Here is a 19,885-nt window from a genome sequence, read left to right as displayed (position 1 = left end):
AGGTGTCTTTCACTTTTGTTCTTCTTAATTATTGTTTTGGTCATTTGGAGACCCTTGAGATTCCATAGGAATCTTGAGATGGTTTTTCTATTTCTATTTCTATTTTCTATTTCTGCAAAACAAAAACAAAAACACCGCAATGGGATTTTACAGGGATTGCACTGAATGTAAATTGCTTGAGTAGTATTGTCATCTTAAGGATATTAAGTCTTCTGTGACATAAACATGTGATTGACCCAATCATCAAAGCACCCAAATCACCATCTACTGGGGACCAGTAATATACCCTGCCAACCATGCTGTGCTGGGAATCAGAGAGAGCAAATAGAAGCAGGACCAAAGATTAAAAAAACACTTTATCAACATTCTTTCATTCCACAGCATTTACTGGGCACCCACAATTCGCCACATTATGTGCTAGGCACTAAGGTTCAAAGACAAGATATACCTCATGCTCTTGTGAACCTCAAAGTCAAGTGGGGTATGTGTTAGGATCTTTCGGATTACAGCAGACACTCACTAAAACTAACCTGAGAAACAAGGAGGAGTTTACTGTAAGAATGGCAGCCAGGCCTCAGAAAAAGCAAGGAACCAGGAACTAGAAGGCTTTAAGGTACTCAGAATGCCCTCCACCACCATCTCTCATATCTATGTCTTTCCAAACATCTGTTTCATTCTTTTCTTCCTTACATATTGGCTTCCACCACTCTTCCCATCTGTATGGTAGCAAATGTGGCCAAAGATATTAACCATATTTGCTCATTACTGGTCTAGACATGTCTCTCTGTTGTCCCAAATCCAAATTCCTAGGAAGAGACATTGAGGAGTCTGCATCCATAAATTCCTCAACTATGGCCTAAGTAAGGGATAATAATTGGCCTGCATTAGCTGCATTCTCCTGGTCCAATTAACTGTAACCAGGGAGATAGGATCATATAGCACAGATAGCTACAAAGAGCCCACCATGGCTACAATGTGGATTTGAGGGGCAAAACAGACAAACCAAGAGGTAGCCACAATGGCGGGTGGGAATCATCAGAATATAATTAATAGTACAGTGTGCTAAAGGTTGGTAGTAAGCACAGAATGGTATAGGACCATATCAGAGGGGCCCTCGAATCTACATAGTAGGGACAGAGAGGGAGATGCCATATTGAATACAGCAGCTACACACAAGGTTGAGCTATGTTTTTGCTTTTTTCTTTAATTTATTTTTTAAAATATTTTTTAAAGATTTTTAATTTACTTGATAGAGAGCACAAGCCGGGGAGTGGCAGAGAGGGAGAAGTAGGCTCCCCACTGAGCAAGGAGCCCAACATGGGACTCGATCCCAGGACCCTGGGATCATGATCTCAGCCAAAGGCAGATGCTTAACCTACTGAGCCACCCAGGCATCCCTGTTTTGTTTTGTTTTGTTTTTTCTAAAGCCAAAACCAAGAAAGACATTTCTAGCAAGGTGAAGATGGGAGACATAAGACCTGAGGTGGGTCAGAGGGAGCCAGAAGGACTCGCAATTCCAGTTCACAGAGCTACTTGCAGATTGAGCACTAAGACCAGGTCTATCAGATTTAAAAGCCCAGGCTCTTTCCTCTACTCATCACTGCAACTCTTTGGGTAGAAAAATATTTTGCTAGTCTGAGCAAGTATGAAAAAGAAAAGCTCCATAAAGTTATGAATTTGTTTGTTTACCAATATAATGCCTTGTTTTTATAAAGTTTCTGAGAGGCATATAAAAGTACATTATTTTCAAAAATGATTAATCAAACATTTACCATACGGCAGGAACATGCTAAAGCTTTTCCCTACACTATTGTATTTTACCTGCAATAATCCTTTACGGTAGGTAGTATTATCACCTCCATTTTTTAAAGAAGATTTTATTTATTTGAGAGAGAGAGCAAGAGAGAGAGAGAGAGAGCAAGAGAGAGAGCACAAGCAGTGGGAGTGGCACAGGGAGAGGCAGAAGGCTTCTCCACCGAGCAGGGAGCTGGAAGCTGGGCTGGATCCCAGGACACTGAGATTATGATCTGAGCTGAAGGCAGACGCTTAACTGACTGAGCCACCCAGGCACACCCGACCTCCATTTTTTGGATGAAAAAACTGGGATTTGGAGAGTCTTTTAAGTAATTGCACAATGTGATACAGCTAATAAGTGGCAAGCTAGAATTCAAGTCAAGTCCGAGTCCTCAAGATCTTAACTGTTAGGCTAAATAGTTGAGAAGTTAAGGTAAAGGAAAAACATGATTAAGAAATTAAATCCTGGTTATCCCCTAGAATTATATTCCATATTGTACTAATTGGACGCCAGGAATAAGCCAAAAATACTAAGGATTCCTAGTAGACAAATCACGAAAGGAAGAACACTAGTTGTAAGAGTCACAATATCCTTATCTTAAGGATAAGTACAAATTTAGCATAGCCCCAATTTTTCTGAAACTGGGAGAATTTTACCCTTGAATCTTCATAAAGAGAGTAATACTGTGTGATGTCATGGATAATGTCCTGACAACATTTTTTTTCTTTTTTAGATTTTATTTATTTGAGAGACAGAGAGAGAGAGCACAAGCAGGGTGAAGAGCAGAGGGAGAAGCAGAGTCCCTGCTCAGTGGGGAGCCTGATGCGGGACTTGATCCCAGGATCCCGGGATCATGACCTGAGCCGAAGCCAGACACTTAACCAGCTGAGCCACCCAGGTGCCCTGACAACATCTTTATAGTTAATACTATGATGAGTTTTATAACTCATACTCTTGTAATTCACACACATAATTGCAGTCAGCACAAAGCCAAAGAACGTGTGAATTTAGGAAGTTCCGTGTGAGGCCAAACTAATGCAGTCCAATTCACAGCTCCCTGAAGAACTGGTTAGAGCCAAGATGTGTGTGAGTACAAGATGGGTGTGTGTGTGTGTGTGTGTGTGTGTGTGTGTGTGTGTGTATGCACACGGATTGCCCTTCCTTCAGGGAATCCTCCACAGATATTTGAACAAGAATTGTAAGGGAGTCCTAGTTGGGATTTCTGAGATAAACCTGCAGTGTGGATAGTCTATGTAGCTGATATAAAGCAGAGCCCCAGAGAGAGACGTGGGTTAAAATTATGGCACTAAGAAACATTTACCTGCATGGATGGTCACCCTACCTACATGGAATAACTTGGGTTTGATCAATATTATCTCATAAAATGTTAAAAAGCAATATTGTATGAAAATTATTTTAAGAACAATATGTGAAATACAAATTTATATGCCAATGCTATTTTGGGTTCCCTCAATTGTTTTGAAAATAAAGATGGTGATTCTTACTATTTAATTGCAAAGAGAAAAAAACACTTTAGTAATCTAATAAACAACGACAAGTGTCTACAATCAGAATAGAGATAGAAGCTAGTAAGGCAGCTCCCTATTGGCATAACTTTGATGATTCGATACAAAACTGTTCTTTGAAAGATTTTCATTTTTTCTTTATAATGGAAATAAAGTGCCTTATAAATGAAGTTTTTATTAGGTATTGAAAGAATGCAATGAAGATAAAAAACTCAGAATGAGGTGAAATTGTTGAGGAAGAAGTATTAGTAGAACATATATCAAAATATATGAAGACATCAAATAAAATATTATTTGGAATGTCAGCCAGGTAGTAGTCTGTTTGCAGCTTAAAACAGAGAACAAAATATTCAGATGTCTCTATTTAAGTTAGGAATAAGATGAAAAATTAATATGCCTACTGCTATAAAGTGAAGAATTCATGATTTGGCTCATCAAAAAGTATTCCTGGATTTCAACATAAAAGCAAAACTATTAAGCCCACTTGAGAATCATCTATGATAGTTTTTGCTCATGAAATGGTTTTCAGAATACAGACTGAAAATAATGGTGGTTAAATCCAAGGACTCTGCAAAAATGGGATGTATTGAGTGTAAATCTTAATGAGAAAAAAATGGGATGATAATTAGTGAAAATGGGGCTGACGTCTTTATAGAACTAATTACAGAAACCAGAAAAAGTTCCCCAAAGAAAACTGGGGACCTATACCAGCTTTTTAAAAACCATTTTGACTGCTATGATATAAGATACAGAAATTATAATGGTGATGTTTAAGTTATGATGCTGATTTTAGGAAAATTCTTGAATTTCAGGATTACAAGAATTTTACAAATTTCGTCAAAATACTCTTTCTTATAGCCTCATTCACATATTCCTCTGCAATCACAGCTGAGTGGGAGGTTAATCCCCACTGCATCACTGCAGTGTGAACTCCATGAGGTTGGACTTGTTCGTTTGCTTCACCATCGTACTCCCAGCACCTACGACAGTATGGCACATAATTGCTGCTCGAGAAGTATCTGTTAAAATAATGAATGCTTTTGAGTGAGTGAGTGAATGTCATTTAGATGCAGAAGTAAATATCTGCCAAAACTTGGTATAAGGTTAACCTCTGGGAATGAAACTAAGATATACGAGAAGACCATAGCTATCTGTAAAAAATAATCCAAAAGAATGTCTATACATGTGAGAAAGGCAGGATTTGGGACTCCTGAGTATAATTAAGATATGGGAGATAGTATCAAGGAGTCATGATATAAACATGATTGCAACCAAAAAATAGAAGACTAATTTTTTATATACTGCTAGGAGAAACAAACAAACAAACAAACAAACAACTATGTAACCGAATAGGATCTGGAAAATAAGGGATCAGAGATGAAAAAATTTTAATTTGTCAGGGTTGCCTGAGTGGCTGAGTTGTTTGGGCATATTATTCTTTATTTCGGCTCAGGTCATAGTCTCAGGGTTGTGAGATCAAGCCCTGCATCAGGCTCTGCACTGGGCATGGAGCCTGACTAAGATTGTCTCTCTCCCTCTCTTTCTGCCCCTCCAACCCTCCGTACGCATGCATGTTCTTTCTAAAAAATTTTTTTTAATTTTTTAAAATTTTTCTGAATTACTATACTGTACACTTGAAACTAATATAACACTGTATGTTAACTATACTGGAATTAAATAAAATAAGGAATAATAAATAGATAACCAGGTTTTTTAAGTATATACTTGATGAAAAAATATTCACCATCTAATGGTAAATAAAAATTGAGATTACAGATGGTATTTTCCTTAAATTAAAACTATACATATCTGGAAGGAAAAATCTCAAATTATAAAAGAAATAATTTCTAAATACTAAAAAAAAATAAAGAATTTTTAATATTTCTGATTCCCTTACTAATAAGAAAGTAAGCTCCACGAAGGAAGAGATTTTTTTTCTGTTTGGATAGATGGATGGATGGATGGATGGATGGATGGATGGATGGATGGATGGATAGATGAAGGACAGACAATTCTTTCATTCATTTATTCATGCATGGAAGAATTTGTCCATGTTAATCCAGCATGATCCAGGAGAAAGAATCATTGAATCTGTTAAACAGAGGGCTTCTGGTCACCAGAATGACATCTGCTATTTTGGGACAGAGATGGTTTACCCAGCTTTACCATGGCTCAATTCAGTTAATAAACATTGATTGACTATCTACTATTGAATAGTTCTCAAATGAGATGTCAAGACTCATGGGTGTTCATTATGATACAGATCAGCTGGCTGTGGTTAAACCAAAAATAAGTGTCCTCATCAGCACAGGACTGTGTTCTCTCACACACATACATCCAGACCGCATTGGGGCTCTCTCCACAAAGTTACTCCAGGAACAGTCTGCGTGCTAGTCAGGTTAGATTAAGTTATGCTGCAGGAACACCACCCTGAAATCTCAATGGCTTAATTATTAAACATTTTTCTGGTTCTTTCCCCCTGCTCACGGAGCAGCTGCTACGGGCCTGACTGTTCTCTGGAAAGCTACTTCAGGCAGTGGTGCAAGGATCTAGATTGAATCAATGTTTTTGTCAAACACAAGGCCAAGGCAAGGCCCACGGCTGATAAAGCAAGAGCTCTTTTTCTGATTTAGACAGTTTACTACTTAAATGGACAGTGAGGAAGTAGGGCCAAAGGTGCCCCCTTCCTGAGGTCCTCGCCACAGAGCCTGAAAGGATGAACCCTCAAACTGGAGGCCAGGTGACTGCAACACAATGTTGTGGGACAACACCAACTCCCAGTGGTGGAGCCACCAACTGCAAATGCCAACCAAGTGCTTTTACAGTCTGCAGCTTCATTCCAAGGGGCTGCGGCAGGAAGCACCACCACTCAGAACCCCAGAAGCAATGGGAAACTGCCTCACAATCTAGGAAGGGAGAGAGGGAGGCTTGGGCATGGGTCTGGGAGGGCTCCACACAAGCCCCCCATCCTTTTGTATTCCAGAAGGATCCAAGACGTGCCAGCAGGACAGATTCACTGCATGCCAAGCCTCATGTGGAGCTGTTCCCTACACCTGCAACCCCACCATCTCCACCTGTACCAGAGAAGAACACCGACTGGAAAGTTGTGTGTGCTTTCAGCCCAGAAGTGAGTCTATGTCACAACTGAACATGGCTCTGCTGAACTGCCTAGGAAAGTGGGGGGCATGAGGCTATCCAGTGAGCTGTGACAAACGTCTGCTGTAGCAGGTGTGGCACTCAAGGTACAGGATCCAGGCTCTTCCCCCAGTCATCGACCATCCCCAGGGCATCGGTCTTGTCTACATGGCCAGGTTGGCTGCACTGTAGGCAGCAGGAAAAAGAATCTATTTCCCTTCCTTTTAAGGGAATGACCCTGAAGATGCACAACTATTTTGGCTCATGGCCCACCAGCCACATGGCCACACAAGGTAGCCTAGGAAGTGTAGCCTTTCTCTTCAGAGATCACATACCTGGTGAAACTGTCAGTGTGGAAGGGAGGACAGATATGGGGGCAGAGAGCAGAACCATTCACAGCTGTGTTGGGATCGTTTGTAAGGTATTTTCTGGGTACTCTGGCTCCAGTAAAAGTTAAAACACTGATGTTTATGAAGGATTTTTTTTTTCACAATTTTCAAATTGTATATCCCTCTCGTTGTCTTTCATTTTGACACGATTCTGAGTGAAGAACAAGGCACAGAGCTGCCATATTGGGATAAATGAGCAGAGCTTTGGTGGACCCATGAACTTCACCAGGGAAGTTTGCCACAGCAGGTGAAGGAGGTCGGAGAAATGCACAGAAACACTCTACAGTTAGGTGGACAGAGGGTACACCAGCCTGGGTACAGGCTCAGAGTCATGGATTAAAAAGCCATGTGTGAGACCTGCAAGCAGATTGGCATTGGCAGCATTTAAAGCACAGAGGAATGGCATGGAAAGAGCTATGTGAAATAATCCTTTATGGCCATGCAGCCTTTTTTATACAAATAATATCCTTATCCAGCAAACCCCAGATGATAGCCAGCTTTCCAAGGACTCTGAAACTGGGTAAGAGCTCAGTGTCTTCCTTAATAGATCAAATCTAGTAGTCACTGTCAATGGATCCTGCCCATTGTAAATCTCTTTCAAGTTTGGTAGTCATGACATTATGAGTTAGATCTGAGAACCTAGTTAATGCTGGGTCCACTGATACAGTGAAGTTTCTGAAACTGCTAAGTGAAGGCACATCACCAGAACATAGGAATCCTGTTATGGGCCTGCCCAGTACAGGTAGCCAGCCAGCACCACCTTAGCATTTCTGTCAAGGGCGTGCATGTTTCATGACAACAGAAGGTTAGCCTGACAATGTGTGGTCTCGTGGCTTGAATGTGCATGTTTACACCCGAATGACTACCTGCCAACTAAAAGGTGCAGCATGATAGCAGGCATGTCCATACAGCTATGTATTTGAGACAGGAGGTGCTACTGAAGTCACCAAGAATCACAGAAACTCTTAGGGCCATTAAGCACAGAAATCCCCAAATGCCTTTTCCCTAGCACTCAAAAATAAGACCACCAGTATTTCTGATTTCACATCTCTGGTTTGAGATTCACATATAAGGGAAGGAAGGGGGGGCGAATCTCCTGCCAACATCTACAATGGAAATAAAATAATAAAACTTCGCAAAAAACCTAAATCAGAAATACATTTTAAATATAATCAAAGGTACATAGTGCCCTGCCTATCAATTTTCTTAAGTGATCTTTTCGTGTTCAGTGGAAATTACAGACGTAGCTATTCTCGATAAATGTGTAATTTGGATGGAGAAAAGCCCAGAGCTGGCATAAAATTCATCTCTATCAGTTGGTGTTTAGATGTTTCTAAAAAGAAATAGAGCAGAAACAATTTCGAAGCTCCCAGAAAGTGAGCTGTTTCAAAAAGGTAGCAAATAAAAATGAAACACCTGCAAAACCCACAGAGAAGCATCTGTAGCATCAAAAGCTCCCAGACACCTGGGGTGGGGGCGGGGGACATTTTGATCCCAGTAGGATTGTGTCCACTTTAGGGAACCAAAGAGTCTTTCTTTTTTCTGTGTTAAAATATCCTTCATTGCTTAGAGCTAGGGATAGAAACTCAAGCTGAATGACCCAAGGGCAAGGACCACAAAGAGAACAAGGGTTAAGAGGGTCAAGACTTTCTTCAATTTCATTACATATGTTATTATTGTTGGTGCTCTTATAAACCCCAACATCTATTCTTTTAAGAGTGGCTTCAGTGTCTGCAGTGAAAACCCACCAAACACCTTCCCCATGCAATGTGACCTCTCAAAATAAGTGTCCTTCTCCTTTTGTCACTCTGTCCCAAGAGAATGGGATGATCTTGTCTGATCACCTAGAGTTTCTCAAACCTTGACATCTTAAAACATCAGCATCCCCACTTCCCATGAAATATCCATAGGAACTATATCTAATAATAAACCCCTCTTAGATATCTGCATGGTCCTCAACAAATACAGAACTTGTCCCCCCACCATCTAGTTCTTGTTTGTCTTTAATAGTAACAGCTTTGAAGAATGCCTCTTAGGACTTTTTGTTTCCTTCATGGCACTGACTTTTTGAAGAGTTTTACAGAGTGCCTCAAAGATAGATGTCTCTCCATTCCTTAACTTTCTGAAAGTTCAGTCTAGAGCAATGCTGTCCAAAAGAAATATAATGTGTGCCAAATATGTAATTTAAAAATTTTAGTAGCCACATTTTTAAAACTTTAAAACAGGTGAAGTTAGTTTTAATAACATAGTTTATTTAACTCACTATATCTAAAAACTTATCATTTTCACACTTAATCAGTATTTTAAAAGTTATCGATGAAACATTTTACATTCTTTCTTCATAGTAAATCTTTTAAATGTGGAACACGTTTTAAACGTAGAACATGTGTCAGTAGGGACTAGTCCCATTTCAAGTGCTCATAGGGCTAGCTAATGGCTACCATGTTGGATAGCACAGGTCTAGATGCTTGATGAGATTACAGGTAAAAATTTTGGTGGTAATTATCTGAGCGATGGTGTGTGAGCAGACCACTACTTAATGATATTACGTTTATTGTTAACATGGCCAGATCTCTCTCTGATACAGATACCTTCCTCCCTCTTTGTCCTCAGTAAGTAATCCATGAGGTCATACTTTGACATCATACAAATTTCCTTCTTGGGACAACTGCAAATTTCAATGTAGACTGGACATTAGATGACTTTACGGAATTATTTTGATTTTTCTTAGGTATGATAAGGACATTGCAACAATGTAGGATAATGTCCTTATTACTAGGAAGAGGAATGAAACATGTTGTTTGCAAATTATTTTCACACTGTATTAGCAAAATGTTATATATATGTATATATGTGCAGATATAGATAAATGAATATGTTCAAAAAGATAATGCAAAAATGTCAAATATTTACAATTTTTAAAAATCTAGGTACAAAGTATATGGGTATCTATCATGCTATATTTTCACTCTTCCTATAATTTTGAATTTTTTTTACAATAAAAAGCTGAGGGCAAAATTTTTAAACTAATAAATAATAGCACTTATTTTCTTCCAGGGACTGTACAAAAAAGTGTTAAAAGTCTTTCATACATTATCACATTTAATCCCTGAAACAACCATAGGAGTTAGGTGCTATATCATCCAACTTTTCCTGACAGAGAAAACAAGGAACAGAGAGGTTAGCGGATTTGCACAAAGTTACACAGAGTTTAATGAATAACAAGACTGAATTGAGTATGTGTGACTTGGAATCCAAGTTTTGAATCACAAAAGTATATTGCCCCCTCAGCATTCAAAAGAAAGAATCATAGTTCAGGAAAGTCCTTTTTCTAGGTCTTTCCAACCTCCATCTTTATTCTATTTTCTTAAGAGATTTTATTCATTTATTTGAGAGAAAGAGTGAGCAAGAGAGAGAGAGGGAGAGCTAGCACGGACAGGGGGAGAGGAGGCCCCAGGGATGACCTGAGCCGAAGGCAGACGCTTAACTGACTGAGCCCCTCCATCTTTATTCTAAAGACCCACAAGCAGTGGGATGTGAACCCAAAGAAACTATAATCTTGACTCAGGACCCTGCTGACGAGGTCACTCACCATGACTGCAGCAAGGGCGCTGACCTACTCCCAGGATCAGACCCACTGCATCTTCTCACTTATGCAATAAGCCTTTGGTCAGTTTAATGTCTCCAGTAACTATGATGATTTTCTCCAACCACCCACAGGCAAAGGGCCAAAAACAATCACTTCAAATACTACTGGCAAGGCTGGATTTCCACTCACTCCTCCCTAATGGGTTACAGAATAGCGATGATGGGAACTATAAGTTACTATGTATTGAACACTCCCTGTGTGCCAGACACTGTTCTGAGTGCTCTTCCCAAAGACCTAATTCTCCTAACAACTCTGTGAGGTACGTTCTGGAAGGAAAATGAGGCACAGCAGTCGTAGGTACTAAGTACAGCCTGGATAACGTAATTCCAGAGCACATACTTCTCACCACTGCAGGGCAAGATGGTAGGTGGCCTCCCCAGAGTTTGTTACACTGGAACAGGGAGGAGAGCAGGACTGGCCCTGAGCACCTTGGCGGCAGCCACTGCACCACACTGCCCTCTGGGAAAGGGACAGGAGGGTTGGCAGAGAGAGCATTCCCACCTGCTGAATTCCTTCTATGTGCTATATTGGGTGAAGCCTTTCAAAATTCATTACCTTATTCAAAGTACACGACCACTCTAGGGGTAATTAATAATTATCTCCATTTCGCAGATGAGAAAACAGAAGTCAGTAAATTAAGTCACTGCCCCAGAGTCTCATAGTTAAGAAGTGGTTCCTGCCATATAGTAAAAGTTAACAAATGTTTGCTAAATGAAAGCACAAATAGTTTCATGAGTTAAAAAATAAAAATACAATATAATAAAAAATCATTAAAAAAATAAAAATAATAAAAATAAAAATACAGACTGTCATACATGCCATAAGCTAAATGTAGCTGCTTGTCAAAAGGAAGACTATGGCTTAGTGCCTGAGGGTCCCATGTCATAACAGAGGCAGCCCTGACACTGGGGCATGCTGGGAGTAAGCTAAGGGAAGCAATGGGAAAGAAAGGGAAAGAAGCTAGGGCCAAATCCTCACATCCAAGAACAAGAGTCTGGAACAAAACCTCGGGGCAGGTGGGGAGGAAACGGGCCCCAGGAGCAGTGACTGCTCATGAGATATCTGAGCCGTACTTCAAGGTGCCCAGGCTGGGGCACAGGGTCAAGTAGCATGGGAGACCCATGGTCACTGTGGAAAAGCAGGTGAGCAGAACTCCCCTGGAGCTGAGAAAAAAAGGTGCCTGCTCTGGGTGGACACAGGATCCTGGGTACAGGCTCTGCGAACAGAAGTCAGGTCAGATTCCAGCCCTGACTCGTTCCTTCAGCCAGGAACTTTTGGGCATTGTGCAAACTGTACACACAAGCCAGGAAATTAACGAGGTTAGTCAAAGAATCTGTATCAGACACCTCTTTGTCCCACCACAGAGCTCTGTGTAGATTTCCAACTCTGGGAATTTTGAACTCTTGCAGACACAGCCTAGCCTCCTACGTCACTGCTTCCCTTGATGGAGGCCTCCTCCTCACCCCCTACCTGATGCCCACGCAATGCAGAGGCAGGCCAGAGGCCAAGACAGGAACATGCCCTCCTATTAGCTCTCTCTCCTCTGCTTCATGGCTTGTGTCCTCACTCCTCCTCCCTGAGACTGGACTCCGTAAGAAAATGAGATCACACACATCCTCTGTCTCACAGTCTGCCTTCTGGGGAGCCCAGGCTAAGACAGAGTAAGTGGAAGCCACAGACCCTCTCCTCAGAAAACTTCACATATGAACTAAGGCATGAGGGCTCAGTGGCTTTGGGCACCCCTGAAGGTCAGCTTAAGAATGTGACCTTAAGGGGTGCCTGGGTGGCTTAGTCAGTTAAGCATCTGCCTTTGGCTCAGGTCATGATCTCCTTGGTCATAGGATGGAGCCCTGTACTGAGCCCCGCATCGGGCCCCGAGCTCAGCAGGGAGTCTTCTTCTCCCTCTCCCTCCGCCCTGCTCATGCATGCTCTCTCTCTAATAAATAAAATCTTTAAAAAAAAAAAAAGAATGTGACCTTAAGGAGAAAAGGTAGAGGTTATGGTTTCTAAATTAAAGCACATTTTCTCTTTCTTATCCTTGGACACATGCCAGGACTTCTGACTCCGGGAAAACTCAGGAGTTGGTCATGGAGACGGGAGCTCAACATAGCACTCAGCAGCCTCAAAACATTCACCAGAAGCTAAAACCAAGCAGCGGTGAAGCAGCTGTCAAAAATTACCAAACAACTGGATGAGGGTTTAAAATGGATTTTGAGGTTGGACAGCATGTTTCTCCCCCACTGCTCCAGCTCTCAACCAGTATCCCAATCTCAGCATACATAGTCTTTTTCCCAAAATACCCTGTATGTTTTAGCAAGAAGCATCAAAATTGTTCAGTAAGATAAAAAGTTCATTACAAAACCTTCCATAGTCCAGAATCCCACAGGCAGAAAGAGCCATTCACCCAGATCAGTTCCTGCAGCCCTGCATGAAGCAACCTGAATCACCACACATGCTCCCCCAACTCCTGTACAGGGAAGGAAAATGCCATGGGGTTTTGAAGGGATTTCTGTAAGTCACCTCCAACCCAGGTATCCTGAAACGAGAAACACTTGCCCTTCTGGAGACTTTGAAAGGAAATTTTACAGTTCTTCCTCCTCTTCTCTAAGGAGGGAAGGGGAAGCCCCCTGGCCACATGCCTACATCTGCGATGACTATGCATTTTAGGGGCTAGAGGAAACCATTAGCAACCTCTGAATGCACAGCTAATGCAACAGTCTTGGACATGCATGCTAATCATTTTGACAACCTGTCAGCTGAAAACCAACAGGGGCATCTAAATGCCACCTAGAGAATCCTGAGAGACCAGTAGGCCTTTAGGTCCGTCCTGTGCCCCTGCTCCATGCAAGGGCACGGCGGACAGAGGGGATGGCTGCTTTAAAGGCACTCCAGGTCCTCTGAATATTTCCGCCTCTCTTCAGGGCTCCTCTTGCAGAGGGAGCCACCAGTTCCTGCATTTCCAGGACCCCAACGCCAGAGCCAGCTGCAGGACATGTTGCCAGGAGCCTCATCAGACCATCAAATCTGGCGGAACTGTCTTCCGCCTGCTCTCAAATCTGACTGATGACCAAAACGAGGTGTCTAGCAAACAGCTTCCAAAAACCTCAGCCTCTGGGACTTAAAGCAGCCCTCCTGACATGTGCTGGATTAGGGATGATGCATCTGGAAATTGTGACATCCAGGAAACTAAAAACAAAGCAAAATGAAACATGCTGCTAATGCCACATTTCCCCACTTATTGCAATGGAAGCTGTGGGCGTTAAGTGGAATGACGACACAATTCAGTGTCAAGCTTCAGTAACACCCCCTGCAGTAAACAGCGGCCTCTGCAGATTCCGGCCATGAGGCTGCACACAGGGGATGCAAAACCTCACTGGCCCCTTCACTTGTTCTTTCAAATATTTATTCTACAAAGAGGCATCCGTTGACATTTATAGAGGCGGGAGGGTGGAGCCCGGTTTCAAACTGCTCAGCTGAGAACCCAGAGTTCCCAGGGGGTCTTCATTTAACAAATATGAACTGAACACCTACTATGTGCCAGGCACTGTTCTGGTGGGTGCTAAGATATGGCAATGAACAGCACAAACAACCCAGGTTCATGTGGATCTTAACTTCTAATGGGAGCGAGGACACCAGACAAGTTTAATAAGTAAAATACGTAGTAAATTGGGAAGTAATAGTCATAATAATTAGCAGTAGTAGTAATAATAGGAAAAAGTAATAAAGCAGGGAAAGGGGATAGGATGGTCAAAGCAGGGAGGGTGGGACTTTAGACTGGGTTTCTAGGGAAGGCTTCACAGAGAGACTTTTGAGTGAAGCTCTGAAAGAAAAGGAGACCCTGGTAGCCCAGCAGAGCCAGGGAGGGAGGGGAAGGCAGGACAGGGGAGAAAGGGAAGGCAGAGCCAGGGAAGTGGGGGGCAGGGGGTGGGTAGGAGGTGGTAAGGGAGGGGAGAGAAGGCAGATCAGAGAGGGAGAACAAGGGAGGGAGGACACAGCAGGCTGTGCCAGGTGACCCAGTTTTTCAACTATGGTAGTCCTTTCATCTGTTCAAAATACTGATGTTCTGCACTGGTTTTTGTTTTGGAAAATCATTCACTGCTAAAAAGAGTAGGGGTGGGGGAAGCTTGAAAACCCACATACAGTACAAAGGCTTTGGAATAAGACAGTGCTGGGTTCGATTCTCAGGTTGGTCACTTGTGGCCTGAGTTTCCTAGAGCTCTCACTTCTCACTCTCTGTGCGACCAGCATGGGAAGACTTGGAGAAGGAGCAATTGGCCTAGGGTTTGGAACTTACCAGAGCACAGTGGATGGTTTCCCAGTTCCTACTATGGTTTAGGCTGCACTTGAGGGAAGCTTGGACATGGGACCTGCCTTTGAGGAACTCACCAGCCAGTAAGCAAGGTGAGATGATGAGTACAAAGGCAGCATCAGGCCGAGGTGAGCTGGAGTGTTTATCTCCAGAAGCCATTATTTTCAGCTACAGGGACCAGGAGAAGGCAACCCCAGAATGAGGCCTGCAAGCAAGGGCAGCTTTTTGACACAGGATATGAATCAGGGAGGACACTGCGGGTGGAGGGGACAGCACATACAAGGTGCTGGTTTAACAAGCAGCGGCGCCTGGGTGGCACAGTGGTTAAGCATCTGCCTTCGGCTGCGGGCGTGATCCCGGCGTTGTGGGACCTCCTACCCACCCCCTGCCCCCCACTTCCTCCTCCGCTATGAGCCTGCTTCTTCCTCTCCCACTCCCCCTGCTTGTGTTCCCTCTCTCGCTGGCTGTCTCTATCTCTGTCGAATAAATGAATAAAATCTTTTTTTAAAAAAACAAAAAAACAAGCAGGATGTGTTTGAGAGATGACAGAGAGACCACCTTGGTCAAGGTTCCTCCTCGACAGCTGGGAAGATCATACATGGAGTGTAGTCTGATCAGAGAGAGCTTCTAGTGCTGGGATAAAGGGTCTGTTTTTAGAAGACAAAGGGTCCTTGAAGATTTTCAAGCAAGGCGGAGCTACAATCATTAAGGCAATTTAGAACAATACATGGGATGACTGGAGGCAGCAAGAGAAAGGAGGAAAGATGGGCGCTGGTGCAGCAACACAGATGCTGGTAATGAGAGCTCAAACCAAAGGAGTTAGACAAGAGTCTGGAGGACCCAGTGTGAGAAATCCACTCTGTCCTCTCAGACTGTCAACTCCAGAAACAAAGCAGGGTCGTTCAGTGTAGAAACTGGGCAATTTGAGAGAATCTTGCACAGAGGCAAATGGCGATATCAGAGGAATGGAAGGGGGTGGGGGTGGGGGTGGGGAGAAGGTCAAGAGAGAACTGCCAAGGACTGATCCTGAGGGACGCGAGCATTTCAGGGTGGGAGAGAAAAAGGAGGCAGTGGAGGTAAGAAAGCATCAGAGATATGGGAGTCCCTAGAAATAGAAGAGTCAGAGAAGCCAGTGGTGGGTCCAACAAACCAGAGGTGCCTCAAGACAAACAAGATCAAGGAACAACCAAACAGCCATGATGTTGGGTGGTTAAAATTGATCCAATTACCTTTCAGAGGGCAGTTTCAATGGGGAGGATTACAAGAGAAAAGGGTGGCAAGGTACGAACAACAAACGTAAGCTACCCCTTCAATCAGGTTGGCAGTCAAGACTGATTTGGGAGGATCACAGGAATAATATTCAAGCTTTTTAGATGAAGGTATTCTGTGTCTATAAACAGAGAGGAAACGGACAGAGATTCAAGAGACAGAAGAGATATGGTGAGAAGACTAGAAGAAAACTGGCTCATGTCATCTGTGATAAAAGCTCAAAGAGGGCTTAGAAGGAATGCCAGCACACGCTGCATGGCCAATATTGGACATTGAACGCTGTAGGCATCCACACCCATGCACACGAGAGCAATCACCTCAGTCTTTAAACGTGGCCAGTTGGTAAAAATGAGTGTGGCCATGTCCTCCACCGTGAGGTTGGCACGTCCCTGCGCTTTTCTGTGGCTTCCCTCAGGACTCTTCCCGAGGGCTTAGTGCCAATGTGGCATCTGGCCGGGCATTCCTGTAGGATCTTCCGTGGTCCCATTTTTCTGAGTGTGTCTCTCATCCCACACACCATGTGAGCCTGGTCCCACTGCGTGTGGCATGGTCGGCGCTGAGTCACCTCCCTCAGTCCTTCTAGGTGATGAAAACCCTTTCCCGCTCATGTCAGTTGTGTCCATTAGGGAGCATCTTACGGACCTCTTTCTCCTGTCCATAAATTTATGTTCTACACTCAACCAGAACTTCGTACTAAAACCACTACAATAAACTAATCACCACTAACTCATAATGTCTCAAAGCTATTTTGCCTCATGGATGCTTCTTTCCCTGATTAAAAAAAAAGTATTCTCCTCCAAACAAGTGGACCCAGCTGAGGAAATAGCAGGATTTTGTGCAGAATCATCACGAGGATCCTATTACCCTCTCTAGCAAGAGAGAGCTTATCCCTCTGGAGTAGGGGTGGGGGTGACACACAGGATAACCAGGGGCATCTCCAGAGCGTGACAAAGTGACAACAAAGGAGGGAGATGCTAGATGCCGGGAAGGGAATAAGGGCACGATGGGCACAGTGGCCACAGGGAATAAGGGAGTGACAACAGGGCAGACTGAGACAAGGGGGTACAGAGGGGGAGGGGTCACTGGCTCCTCAGAGAGACTGATGGGTGAAGGAGAGCACAGGTGGAGACCTGGAAATAAGAGGCCTGAGTGTCAGAAGGGTCTTCACTGTGGATACTGAGGCTACAAAGGACACCAGGAGGAAACAACAGGGGAGAGTGGGGACAGAGGAGAGAGCTGGGAGCTGCAGGCATAGGCGCAACGGGCCGGCCAGAGAGCCCGGCGCAGAAGCTGCTGATGCGGACGGCAGCACAGTGTCCCGCACACCACCACGGGGATGAAAGATCCCTCGGGCCCCTGGCCCAGGCGACAGAAGTCACACCCATGAGACAACAGTCACCCACAGGCTGAGAGGAAAGGAAGAAGTGGAAAAGTAAAAGAGAGCGAGACTTGAGCACCTCGGAAAGGAGAGGGGAATGAAGAAGAGAAAGGGAGAATGTCGAGAAGACACAACAGGGAACGAAGAATCAAACCCAGAGGACTGCTGCCTCTGCAGTGGATTTTATGAGACTCAAAGCATGAAGATGGGAGCTTCTTAGACAAGAGACAGGGCTGTAGCCTGGCACATGAGCAATCAATCAGAATAATCTCTGTGAGCTCTTTGGAATGTTCCACCTGAACCCTTCCAGGTCCATACCTGCCCTCCTTGACGTCTTGTGTTCTTAAGCCTTTCAATCCTTCCACAGCATCGGGCAGTTTCCACAAAGAAGCAGCGAGGGTGTAACAAGAAAGGAAGGGAGATCAGGTGGAAGGTCCACATTTTAAGAAGCTGAAGAGGAAGACAGGCTCTGAAGACCTACCCACTGCGGTCCATGGGTGGTGGTCAAGGTCAAGGCTGGGAAGGGGGCAAGTCTGCAGGCTGTGTCTCCTCTGGGGCCACTTGAGGTGCTACCATCCAGCACCTCCACGGTGGCTCCTGCAAAGTCCCATCCCAGGTACAGCCACCCCACCCCAACCTAGCCTTCTCCCTCCCAACTTACCCCACATCTGCCCCTCCCTTCGGGTGCCTTATCTCTGCCCAAACCAGTCTGACAAGTGAATTCAGAGCAGGCCTCCTTAAAAGCCCCTGCCCTTTCATCAGCAGGTCTCAGCTCAAATGTCACCTCCCCAGGATGGCCTCCTCTAGGCCAGCCCCTGCGCTTGTTTGCTTTGCTTTGTAACCCTGTGACCACGCCCCAGGATGATCATGCTCATTTGACTGCTGGCTCCTTGTCCATGAAAACTGCCAGAAGGCAGGCTCTATGAAGGCAAGGAGTATGGCCCTAGCACTTGGCAGAATACAGAAGAAAGTGATGCCCACTTGTCAAATGAATGTACAGCCAGGCCTTCCAGTGCAGGGGCGTTTGGTGCCACGCAGATCTGATGGGGTCCTGCTCAAGCCATCTTTCACCGTCACCCCAAAAGCCTCCTGCTCTGCCATGCAGAGAGCTAGCCTGGGCTGACTTGCTTTGCCCATGATATCTACTCTAATCAAATAAAAAGACACAGCATGGCTGCCCTTACTACCACTAAAAGAAATGTCTCCTCTTCCCCATTAATCAGCAAAATAGAGTCGAAATTATTCTTTCCTGAGGGAGATTTAGAGTTCCCCGAGCAATGATGGTGAGGACAGGGGCCAGCGTTTCTCAGGAACAGGCATACTGCAGAGGCAGCACGTCTGAACTGTGCAGCAAGGCCACAGGGTTGGCAGCCTCCTTTTCCTCGTTCCCCTTCTTCCAGGCAGGGGGCAATTTATATACAGGTGTCTCTGCACTTGCTTCAAAGCAGCGCAGGCAAGGCCTTCAGTTGCGGCCCACAGTGCCACCATGAGGACGCCCGAGGAACCGCTCCGTTGGTCTGCGTTCCACGAACATTCCCAATGCAGCTGAAAACCAGTTACTGCTAATCTCTGGCCTCGGTGAACTCCTGGCAGAAAAAAATAGTTACAACTTCATGAGGGAATTCTGAGATGAGAGACCATCCTGTCTGGGCACTTGACCAAAACGGTAAAACCAAGAACATGGTTTTAATTCCAGCTTTGTTTACAGCCTGTGTCCTTGAAAGGTCACCTGCTTGCTCCAACACACCATCGCCAGGTGTGAACAAGAAATAATGTCATCAACCGCTCTTAGAGTTAAGAGGATTCTTCAGGGAATTGGGCACAGAAACAAAACTTCATCAATACAGCACATTAAGCAAAAAGATGCCAGACCACCTGAATCCACTTTGGGTTACTGGAGCTTAGAAGCCTCTACACACATACCGTCTAGACAGAGGGAAGGAAACGGATCAAGCATGTAGCATGCAAAGTAGAACCATCTCCTCAACTCAGCTGATGCAAGAAACAGAAGCAAATCTTGGGCGTGAAAAATGAGCTATTTCTCTTAGATAGCCAAAAAAATCCATTTTCTATTGTCTGTTCCAATCATATGTGCTTGAAAAAGTAGGGTAAAAACAAGCCTTTTGCTTAGGTATGATCCTTCAAATAATTTAAGTCTGTATTTCAGAATTCCAACATAAATTCCACAAACATAGTGCGTAAGAAAAAAAGCAAATATCCCAATTGAGAAACAGGCTAATATTACATAAGAAACCTAATTACATAAACGTAATTTATACAAGAAATAAAAATATGAAATGAATATGAAAAATGTATAATCTCCAGATAACTAAAGAAATTCAAGACAAAATAACATTTCTCCATCAAGGAAACATAAAATCAAGAAAATCAATTATACTAAAGTTGACTCACTGGTGAGAAAATAAATTAGTACA

Source organism: Ursus arctos, unplaced genomic scaffold (assembly GCF_023065955.2).
Source record: "Ursus arctos isolate Adak ecotype North America unplaced genomic scaffold, UrsArc2.0 scaffold_7, whole genome shotgun sequence".
Lineage (NCBI taxonomy): Eukaryota > Metazoa > Chordata > Mammalia > Carnivora > Ursidae > Ursus > Ursus arctos.
This window is presented reverse-complemented; position numbering follows the sequence as displayed.